The sequence below is a fragment of the Monodon monoceros genome, unplaced genomic scaffold (genome assembly GCF_005190385.1).
Source record: "Monodon monoceros isolate NGI ecotype Baffin Bay Population unplaced genomic scaffold, NGI_Narwhal_1 Super_Scaffold_12, whole genome shotgun sequence".
Lineage (NCBI taxonomy): Eukaryota > Metazoa > Chordata > Mammalia > Artiodactyla > Monodontidae > Monodon > Monodon monoceros.
In genome coordinates this window covers 95,582,125-95,594,291 of record NW_021703768.1, presented here as the reverse complement: position 1 = coordinate 95,594,291, position 12,167 = coordinate 95,582,125, and positions in this window count along the sequence as shown.

Here is a 12,167-nt window from a genome sequence, read left to right as displayed (position 1 = left end):
TCCAGAAGTCTTCTCCAACGCTTAAGAAAACCCTGGGTACATCAAGGAACCCAGCCCAAATCCATTCCTCAACATTCCAGCCACAAATGTAAATGATTATCTTTGGAGGAAAGGTAACACCTACTCAGCCATCAGAATGCTATCTGAGCCCCAGGAACCTAGTCCAGCTGAAATGACCTTTTAAGTAAGCTCTTGATATATACTGTCAAATTGGGGGGTTGGGGGGGCCGGGTGTAAAGGATTTTATTACATACCCAGATTATTCTGGCAATGGGTTAGCTAAGTGTCTGGCCCAGGACCCTAACACTATGAAAGTCTGCAGTCCTACAAGTCACCTTGAGTTTCTCAGGTAAGCTATCAAAGATAGTTTAGAGTCACATCAGGGCAGAAGCCTAGAACTGCCTGCCACTCATGGCCTATACCCAGATGACTGGCAAATACAAAAGTCACATTCAGCTGCTTTGTCACACTCGCTTGCAGAAGCCATTGGCCCAGTTTTCCTCCTTCCCTCCACCTCCCGGTCTCCACACCAGCATCAGTCACACTCTCCAGCCCTGTTTTTAGCTCTGTTGTCAGCACTTACCTCATAAGTGTGAGTGAATCAGCTGGGATGTAACTGAAGAACAGCCTTCTACGTGGTAAACATGTAATTGTTCCACATTTTCTCCCCAGATTCTCAGGGGAATGAAGTTTTAAAATCACATATTCTAATTTAAGAGTTGGTTATGTGAATGTTCCTGTTTAATGTGAGATACATTAGGAATCAAGAAAGCATAAACATAAAGTCTTCTCTGAGTATTTGCATACCAGGCTGTGATGTGGAAAGGAAGCAAGAAGCTTAGAAAAAAAGAAAAGAAGGAATGGTATCAAGGGTGCAGGCCACATTTGTCCATACAAACAGTATTTATGTCCACCCACCCTTAACTGAATGGAGGGTGGGGAAGGGAATGGGAGGGAAACTTTTTTTTAAATGTAGCAAAAATATACTTTGTGATATAAGAACAGATCTCTGTTCTAATCTATTCTCCAACTTAAAGTTGAAAACCATCTCAAATTATCACCCTTCCATATTCATTTGTACCTAATTTCCTTCACTCAACCTCTCAGAGGCCCGTGCCATTAACAGGAATGATATTTACACATAGGATGTGTGAAACATTGAATGGTTTCTTCAGTAATTTTCACCCGTGAGCAGAGTTTGAAAAGAATTAAATGGCGCTTCCCTTATAGACATGTCCACAGAGGCACAATTGCAGATTCCCCTTTACCCAATGACTAGGAAAGGAAATAAAAACAGTAAACACCACAAATAGGCAATTGGAAAAAAAAAAAACTACCTGTTGACAGCAAACAAAGGAAGAAGCATAGCTTAACAACACCCTTGAGAAAGCATCTGCCAAGAAAAAAAAGAATGTCTGCTTTGGCTAAGCTGTATCTTAAAGGTGATCCCCGCACTGTTGAAACAGTACTAGGAAAAGAAGGCGTCCACAAAGCCAGGAGAATTCTCCTTCTACCCCGTACCTTAAAGAGGAGCAGAAGTTGGGGGGGGGTAAATAGTCAGCCCAAGGGGAGTCATGGGACATCCTTGGAGAATGTATGTCTGTGAAGGCAGGTGCAGGTTGCCACAGAGGGTGGAGGAACTTCCAAGAGTCCATCTTTTGGTGCCCCTGGGGGAGGGGAAAAGTAGAACAAGGCAGAAACAAAACAAAACTATATCTAATATCCCAAATGATGAATGCGGAGCTGGAAATCTGAAGAGAAAATAAGAAAAGCTATCCTGAGGGGAAAAGCCAGTGGAAAAGGTTACATCAGAGCTGCAGTGAAAATAGCCTTTCTTCCACCCCAACCTCCCCACCTCATTGTTAACACTGGGTGAAACCCACGGGCACCCCAATCCTTCCCCCATACTACGTGGAAATGAAAGACTCAAATAGGGGCATGAACAACCAGGGCTGACTCGGGAAATCAGAGGCTCTGTGGTGCCACATTTAGTGAAGGTTTGTCCCCCTTCAGGGACTGGGGACGCCCCTACCAAGTGGAGTGAATCCTGATACAGAACAGTTAAGTGAACCTCAGAGTTGAGACAGCAAAAATTAAATCCACCAAGTGCTCAGTCCCAGCTTCCCTCACTTAAGCTTTTGTAGGAATAAGAAGGAGGAGGGGGAGGGGGAGAAGGAGAAGAAAAGTAAATAGAATGCAATTCAGAGCCACCGGGATGGAAAAACAGATCCCACGCAAACAGGCAAAGGAAGTAAGGTGATTAGGCACTACATCAGAGACAACAGAGGTCTGGGCAGAACTGTCCACGCTAAACATAAATAGGATGAGAAGAAAGGGCATAACAACTATGCAATCATCCTACAGAAAAAGAGGGGTATTCAGCATACAAGAAACAGGTGAAAAGTTCAACCTGGAATAAAACATAACCTAAGAGACAGAAGAAAATGCCACGTGATTGCTCAAGATAAAATTTAAGACGAAAATAAATTCAGTGGAACAAGAGCTAAAAGACAGCTTGATGAAACAACAAAATTAGATGTAAAAGGCATGGCAAAACCATAGAAAGAAATGGAGGACTAAAAGCACACCATCTCCTAATTAACAGGTAAATAAGAAACAGAAAGAAACAGACTAGGTACAATTGCAAATTGAATTACTGACAGAAAGAAAGGGCTATTCATGTTAAACGCAAAGGAGAGAGACAAACACAAAGTAGATACTGAGAACAAAGAAAAGCCAACCTGAGGATAACTATGTCCCCAAGACAAGAACACAACAAAAAGACACAAAAATACATTCAATTACTGTAATAAAGAGTCTGACTCCATTTCGATGTGACTGCTTTCAAGCCCCCGTCACTCCCTCTCCCTTCTGCCCCACATCTGGGCAAACTGATGAGGAAGCCCGGTTGCTCCCTCCTTAGGCACTGGCAGGATGTTCAAACCACACAAGCCCCTGCCTGCGTGGGAGAACGCTAATCCTGGCCCCGCTCCCTGAGCACGATAAAACCCCAAGCAAGTCAGACTTCCTGCTCTCCCCAGATGTTTTTTGACCTGCTGGGAGCCTGTCCTGCTCACCCCAGAAAGCCTCATGATATGAGTAATAAACATTTTCATAGCTTCTTGGAGTGTGTGTGTGGTGCCACCAGTCTTTTTTTTTTTCTTAACATCTTTATTGGAGTATAATTGCTTTACAATGTTGTGTTAGTTACTGCTGTAAAACAAAGTGAATCAGCTATACGTATACATATATCCCCATATCCCCTCCCTCTTGCGTCTCCCTCCCACCCTCCCTATCCCACCTCTCTAGGTGGTCACAGAGCACAGAGCTGATCTCCCCATGCGATGCAACTGCTTCCCACTAGCTATCGATTTCACATTTAGTAGTGTATATATGTCCATGCCACTCTCTCACTTTGTCACAGCTTACCCTTCCCCCTCCCCGTGTCCTCAAGTCCATTCTCTATGTCTGCGTCTTTATTCCTGTCCTGCCACTAGGTTCATCAGAAACTTTTTTTTTTTTTGAGATTCCATATATACATGTTAGCATACGGTATTTGTTTTTCTCTTTCTGACTTACTTCACTCTGTAGGACAGACTCTAGGTCCATCCACCTCACTACAAATAACTCAATTCTGTTTCTTTTTATGGCTGAGTAATATTCCATTGTATATATGCAACACATCTTCTTTATCCATTCATCTGTCGATGGACACTTAGGTTGCTTCCCTGTCCTGGCTATTGTAAATAGTGCTGCAACGAACACTGTGACTCTTCTTGAATTATGGTTTTGAATTATGGTTTTCTCAGGGTATATGCCCAGTATTATATAATCCCAGTAGTGGGATTGCTGGGTCGTATGGTAGTTCTATTTTTAGTTTTTTAAGGAACCTCCATACTGTTCTCCATAGTGGCTGTATCAATTTACATTCCCACCAACAGTGCAAGAGGGTTCCCTTTTCTCCACACCCTCTCCAGCATTTGTTGTTTGTAGACTTTTTCATGATGGCCATTCTGACTGGTGTGAGGTGATACCTCATTGTAGTTTTGATTTTTGCCTTTCTCTAACATTAATCATGTTGAGCATTCTTTCATGTGTTTGCTGGCAGTCTGTATATCTTCTTTGGAGAAATGTCTATTTAGGTCTTCTGCCCATTTTTGGATTGGGTTGTTTGTTTTTTTGTTACTGAGCTGCATGAGCTGCTTGTAAAGTTTGGAAATTAATCCTTTGTCAGTTGCTTCATTTGCAAATATTTTCTCCCATTCTGAGGGTTGTCTTTTGGTCTTGTTTATGGTTTCCTTTGCTGTGCAAAAGCTTTGAAGTTTCATTAGCTCCCATGTGTTTACTTTTTTTATAAACTTATTTATTTATTTTTGGCTCTGTTGGGTCTTCATTGCTGTGCACAGGCTTTCTCTAGTTGCGGTGAGTGGGGGCTACTATTGTTGGGGTGCACCGGCTTCTCATTGCAGTGGCTTCTCTTGTGGAGCACGGGCTCTAGGCACATGAGCTTCAGTAGTTGTGGTTCGCGGGCTCTAGAGCGCAGCCTCAGTAGTTGTGGCACATGGACTTAGTTGCTCTTTGGCATGTGGGATCTTCCCGAACCAGGGCTCGAACCCATGTCTCCTACACTGGCAGGCGGACTCTTAACCACTGCACCACCAGGGAAGTCCCTATTTTTGTTTTTATTTCCATTTCTCTAGGAGGTGGGTCCAAAAGGATCTTGCTGTGATTTATGTCAAATAGTGTTCTTCCTATGTTTTCCTCTGAGAGTTTTATAGTGTCTGGCATTACATTTAAGTCTTTAATCCATTTTGAGTTTATTTCTGTGTATGGTGTTAGGAAGTGTTCTAATTTCATTCTTTTACATGTAGCACCACTTATTGAAGAGGCTGTCTTTTCTCCATTGTATATTCTTGCCTCCTTTATCAAAGATAAGGTGACCATGTGTGTGTGGGTTTATCTCTGGGCTTTCTATCCTGTTCTATTGATCTATATTTCTATTTTTGTGCCAGTATCATACTGTCTTGATTACTGTAGATTTGTAGTATTGTCTGAAGTCAGGGAGCCTGATTGCTCCAGCTCCATTTTTCTTTCTCCAGATTGCTTTGGCTATTCGGGGTCTTTTGTGTTTGCATACAAATTGTGACAGTTTTTGTTCTAGTTCTTTGAAAAATGCCATTGGTAGTTTGATAGGGACTGCATTGAATATGTAGATTGCTTTGGGTAGCATAGTCTTTTCACAGTGTTGATACTTCCAATCCAAGAACATGGTATATCTCTCCATCTGTTTGTATCATCTTTAATTTCTTTCATCAGTGTCTTATACTGTTCTGCATACAGATCTTTTGTCTCCTTAGGTAGGTTTATTCCAAGGCATTTTATTCTTTTTCTTGCAATTGTAAATGGGAGTGTTTCCTTAATTTCTTTTTCAGATTTTTCATTATTAGTGCATAGGAAAGAAATCTATACACAGAGATTTCTGGCACTAATTTTGTATCCTGCTACTTTACCAAATTTATTGATTAGCTCTAGTAGTTTTCTGGTAGCATCTCTAGGGTTATTTATGTATAGTATCATGTCATCTGGAAACAGTGACAGTTTTACTTCTTCTCTGATTTGGATTCCTTTTATTTCTTTTTCTTCTCTGATTGCTGTGGCTAAAACTTCCAAAACTATGTTGAATAACAGTGATGAGACTGGGCAACCTTGTCTTGTTCCTGATCTTAGAGGAAATGGTTTCAGTTTTTCACCACTGAGAACAATGTTGGCTGTGGGTTTGTCATATATGGCCTTTATTATGTTGAGGTAAGTTCCCTCTATGCCTACTTTCTGGAGAGTTTTTATCATCAATGACTGTTGAATTTTGTCAGAAGCTTTTTCTGCATCTATTATCATATGGTTTTTATCCTTCAGTTTGTTAATATGGTGTATCACATTGATTGATTTGCATATATTGAAGAATCCTTGCATTCCTGGGATAAATCCCACTTGATCATGATGTACGATCCTTTGAATGTGCTGTTGGATTCTGTTTGCTAGTATTTTGTTGAGGATTTTTGCATCTATGTTCATCAGTGATATTGTAGTTTTCTTTTTTTGTGACATATTTGGTTTTGGTATCAGGGTGATAGTGGCCTCGTAGAATGACTTTGGGAGTACTCCTCCTTCTGCTATATTTTGGAAGAGTTTGTGAAGGATAGGTGTTAGCTCTTCTCTAAATGTTTGATAGAATTTGCCTGTGCATCCGTCTGGTCCTGGGCTTTAGTTTGTTGGAAGATTTTTAATCACAGTTTCAACTTCAGTGCTTGTGATTGTTCTGTTTATATTTTCTATTTCTCCCTGGTTCAGTCTCAGAAGGTTGTGCTTTTCTAAGGATTTGTCCATTTCTTCCAGGTTGTCCATTTTATTGACATATAGTTGCTTGTAGTAGTAATCCTTCATGATTCTTTGTATTTCTGCAGTTGTTACTTCTTTTTCATTTCTAATTCTGTTGATTTGAGTCCTCTCCCTTTTTTTCTTGATGAGTCTGGCTAGTGGTTTATCAATTTTGTTTATCTTCTCAAAGAACCAGCCTGTAGTTTTATTGATCTTTGCTATTGTTTCCTTCATTTCTTTTTCATTTATTTCTGATCTGATCTTTATGATTTCTTTCCTTCTGCTAACTTTGGGGTTTTCTTGTTCTTATTTCTCTAACTGCTTTAGGTGTAAAGTTAGGTTGTTTATTTGAGATGTTTCTTGTTTCTTGAGTTAGGATTGTATTGCTATAAGTTTCCCTCTTAGAACTGCTTTTGCTACATCCCATAGGTTTTGGGTTGTCATGTTTTCATTGTCATTTGTTTCTCGGTATATTTTTGATTTCCTCTTTGATTTCTTCAGTGACCTCTTGGTTATTTAATAGCATATTGTTTAGCCTCCATGTGTTTGTATTTTTTACAGTTTTTTTTCTGTAACTGATATCTAGTCTCATAGCGTTGTGGTCAGAAAAGATACTTGATACGATTTCAATTTCCTTAAATTTACCAAGGCTTGATTTGTGACCCAAGACATGATCTATCCTGGAGAATGTTCCATGAGCACTTGAGAAGAAAGTATATTCTGTTGTTTTTGGATGGAATGTCCTATAAATATCAATTAAGTCCATCTTGTTTAATGTGTCATTTAAAGCTTGTGTTTCCATATTTATTTTCATTTTCGATGATCTGTCCTTTGGTGAAAGTGGGGTGTTACAGTTCCCTACTATGATTGTGTTACTGTCGATTTCCCCTTTTATGACTGTTAGCATCTGCCTTATGTATTGAGGTGCTCCTATGTTGGGTGCATAAATATTTACAACTGTTATATCTTCTTGGATTGTTCCCTTGATCATTACATAGTGTCCTTCTTTTTCTTTTTTAATAGTCTTTATTTTAAAGTCTATTTTGTCTGATACGACAATTGCTACTCCAGCTTTCTTTTGATTTCCATTTACATGGAATATCTTTTTCCATCCCTTCATTTTCAGTCTGTATGTGTCCCTAGGTCTGAAGTCGGTCTCTTGTAGACAGCATATATTCGGGTCTTATTTTGTATCCATTCAGTCAGTCTATGTTTTTTGGTTGGAGCATTTAATCCATTTACATTTAAGGTAATTATCGACATGTATGTTCTTATTACCATTTTCTTAATTGTCTTGGGTTTGTTTTTTTAAGGTCTTTTCCTTCTCTTGCGTTTCCTGCCTAGAGAAGTTCCTTTAGCACTTGTTGTAAAGCTGGTTTTGGTGGTGCTGAATTCTCTTAGCTTTTTTGCTTCCCTGTAAAGGTTTTAATTTCTCCATCGAATCTGAATGTGATCCTTGCTGGGTAGAGTAATCTTGGTTGTAGGTTTTTCCCTTTCATCACTTTAAATATGTCCTGCCACTCCCTCTGGCTTGCAGAGTTTCTGCTGAAAGATCAGCTGTTTACCTTATGGGGATTCCCTTGTATGTTGTTTGTTGCTTTCCCCTTGCTGCTTTTAATATTTTTTCTTTGTATTTAATTTTTGATAGTTTGATTAATATGTGTCTTGGTGTGTTTTTCCTTGGATTTATCCTGTATGGGACTCTCTGCACTTCCTGGACTTGATTGACTATTTCCTTTCCCATGTTAGGGAAGTTTTCAACTATAATCTCTTCAAATATTTTCTCAGACCCTTTCTTTTTTCTCTTCTTCTTCTGAGACCCCTATAATTTGAATGTTTGTGTGTTTAATATTGTCCCAGAGGTCTCTGAGATTGTCCTCAATTCTTTTCATGCTTTTTTCTTTATTCTGCTCTGTGGTAGTCATTTCCGCTATTTTATCTTCCAGGTCACTTGTCCGTTCTTCTGCATCAGTTATTCTGCTATTGATTCCTTCTAGAGAATTTTTAATTTCATTGATTGTGTTGTTCATCATTGTTTGTTTGCTCTTTAGTTCTTCTAGGTCCTTGTTAAATGTTTCTTGTATTTTCTCCCTTCTACTTCCAAGATTTTGGATCATCAGTCTTAACAGCAAACCAAATTTGGGGTGGGGAGTCCATCTCCCCTCTATGAGATGATCACAACAAATATACACTAGAAGACAATTTGCCTACCATGTTGGAAAAACTGAATCTGTACTTTGATGAAAGAGTAAATTGTTTTCTGGAAGAACCTGATATAGAATGATGGTGCTAGGACAAATTCTTGTAAAATTATTAAACTCCTAGGATAAAGAAGAATTTCTTCAAGCATCCAGGTGAAAAAAGTAAGTCACTTACAAGAGGAAAGAAATGAACAATTCTCAGACTCCTCCATAGCAATGTCTACAAAGTTTTGAGAAAAGTACATTCTGTCCAGCCATGATGTAATTCAGTTATTAAAGCAAAAGTCAGATATACTCATATATGATTGTAGTTACAGTTTTCATGAGTTCTTTTTGGGAAAACTGATAGTTTAAAAACAAGCCAACCAAGAGATTAATAAAAACAAAGAACACAGGAATGGAGGTGCTATGGCATGTAGTGAACATTAAATCCATTTAGAACCAAGATTTAGTAAAAATGGGAATTATGCTTATGAGATTAAATATAAACATTATAATATTTGAAAATGTAAAATTAATATATAGCTAAGAAACCTAATATAAAATGTACAAAATAAGTGGAATAAAGTTTTAGGAGTACTGATTTCTTAAACTTTCATGGCACAGTATCAATAAATGCTATCTTAAATAAAATACATCACTTAAAAAATAAACTGACTGTAACTTCTTAATCTTTTCTTGATCTTTCCAAGGGTAACAATGTAGAGAGCTGTAGTCTGAATGCGGCTAATGGACTATGGAAATATTTTGCTTCCTCATTTTCTTTGACCTACTCAGTGATGACATAGGCAATGTAATCAGAGAGATTTTTTCTTTTGAAAACAATAGCAGCAACTTGAAATCTATAGCATGCTTCACGAATCGTATTGTCACTCCTCGTAAAGGCACTTGAGTTTGTGACCCCCTGCCTTAGAGGAATATTTTAGGAACACACATAACTTTGTTAAAGAAACAACTTATTTTTTAAAAAGCAATTTCTTCACTTTCTTTTCTTTTATCCACTTTGATAAAACTATTTCTATATAGCCATATATAGGTGTCATAGACTGCATACAGTTTGAGATCTAGAAAAATATCGATATAGAGATTACTGGAATTTGGTTTGGCTAGTGTTTACAGTATTACCTCTGGTTGCTAAGATTTTCTATAATTTTTTACCTTCTACTTTTACTTCTCTGTACTGCTTGAATTTCCAATAATGAGAATGTATTATTTTAATAAAAACAATAAAATCATTATTCAAAATATAATGAAAACAAAGTGAATTAGTTACATGTTCAAGTTAGTTTTTTTATATGTATTAGGTACTAAAGGAGGTTACATATCAATAAAAATACTTTGGTGACCCAAATATTAACATAATTCTCAAGGTAATTTGTAAATAATATTAATTTATTAATCATTATCAAGGAAAGAAAAGCCCAAAATAAATTATTAATATCCCTGCATTTGAAAAGAATGCAATCATATATCTCTTCGGTGTAACTGCCCCTCTTTTATTTACACAGAATCTTTAAAGGTTTTTTCTTTATCGTTTGCTTCGATTAGCAAATTGATGAGACGACATAGTTACTATCCCCCAGGAACTCTCAGCATAGCATCAGTAAAGACAAAGCAGTGCTTCTAAAGCCAAAGAGCCAGAGAGGCCCCAGTCTGCTTCATTAGAGCCACAGGTAACAACATAGAGTTTGTTTGACTCTTCTCCCCGTTTCCTCATTGTTCCAACCACATGCCTGCCCATTCTCAGTTCTAAATCCAGAGTCGAGGAGGTTCTCCTTTGTGATTTGAATAAATTATGGATTTTAGTTAACAATAATTTGTTGGTATTGGTTCATTAATTGTAACAAATATGCTATACTAATCTAAGATGTTAATAATAGGGGAAATTGAGTGTGGGGTACATGGGAACCTTTTGTACTGTCTTTGCAAGTTTTATGTTTTTGAAAACTGTTCTAAAAGAGAAAGTTTAGTTTTTTTAAAAAAAACCTATTAACTATTTGCAACTTTTTAAATTATAAAGGAAATACTGCTGTCAAAATGACACATATAAAACTTAAAAATATCATCACCTCCATGGTTTCTCATAGCAGCACGACTAGATCACAGGGACCATTGCGGATGCTGTGCTGTGCAGCCCATATCCTCCTCCAGGAAGGAGGGCTATATTCCCCCAGCTGCTGGGAAGGTTGCTGGCTGACAGCTCTAAGCTGTCAGCATTCTTCAGGGGTCTCCTCACCTAAAGAACCCCACCCAGCTCAAGGTCACATACACTTCTCAGGGCAGCCTGTCTCCAATATCTACAACGTAAACGCTCCCACCATAACCTGTTTCGAGCTACCAATGTTTTGTCAATGAATGCACACTTGGGAAAAGATGTATGCAATCTCTCCTCTCCAGAGCTAGTAGGAGCCAACTCCAGCACACCACTGTGTCTCCCTGAAGTCAAACTGGGACAATGTCAAAGAACCATTTCAGCTCCAGAGCTTCCTGGGGCCAGATGAGTGCCCCAGGAAGCTGACTGGTCTGACTCCATCACAGCCCACCCTCCCCCTCCATCGAATCCTGCTTTCTTCCCACCTCTTTCCAGGTGTTGAACTCAAGAGCCCTCCTTAACCAACTTCCTGCATGCTAATTTCAGCTCAGATTCCACTTACTGGGGAACCCAAGTTGCAACAGGGATTCTTACTGGACAAACTGATCAAGATTATTACTCAATGACTGCCTCAGGTACTTGAAGACAATTATGATGGTGATGATGGTGGTAGAGCGGTCATGGTGATGGGAAGACGAAGGAAAGGAAAAGTTTTTGTCTGATAGACTCTTGAATTTTACTTGAACAAGGATTCAAGATATTTGTCAGGTGGGACTGAAAAAATAAAAATGATAGCCAAACATCTTAATGAAAAGAATTTATGTTACTGTCTAGGAAACCCAGAGGACCTTTCATAACCATGCCCACTTTACTTTCATATTCCCCTCAACACGTGATCCATGATGTCACTCACCTTCAACCAATGTGCTTTTATCCAGCATCTTCTTTGTGCCAAGCTCTGTGCTAAGGATCTGGTGTCCAAAAAACACAGTCCTCCCCAAAAGGAAGTTACTAACTAATGTGAGGTCTGAAAAAGGACAATACAAAGCAAAAAAGTGCCATGATTGATGTGAGCACAAGGCAGGGTAGATGCTCTGAATACACAATGATAGCCACCATTTATCAAGCTATGCTTACTGTGTGCCCGGCATTGTTTTAAATGCTTTGCAAGCATTGTTTCATTAAATTCCACAACAATCCTGTCGGGAGGTCCACTCTCACAGAAAAGAAAACGCACAACGAGAGTCTGAGTGGCTTTCCCACGGCGACTCAATGAGTGGTGGGTAGAGCCATGATTTGGACCCCATGTGCTAACTCAAGACCTAGAACTCCTAACCACCGTCCTGCTGAGGGATGGAGAATGACTGAATCTAACAAGGAGTGTGTGATTGGGCTGAAGACAGAAACTCTGTAATGAAAGAATAGCAAAGAGACCACAAAAGAGACTGGGAAAAAACACTCAGAGAGGAAGGAGGGGAAAGAAACAAGGGTAGAAATGA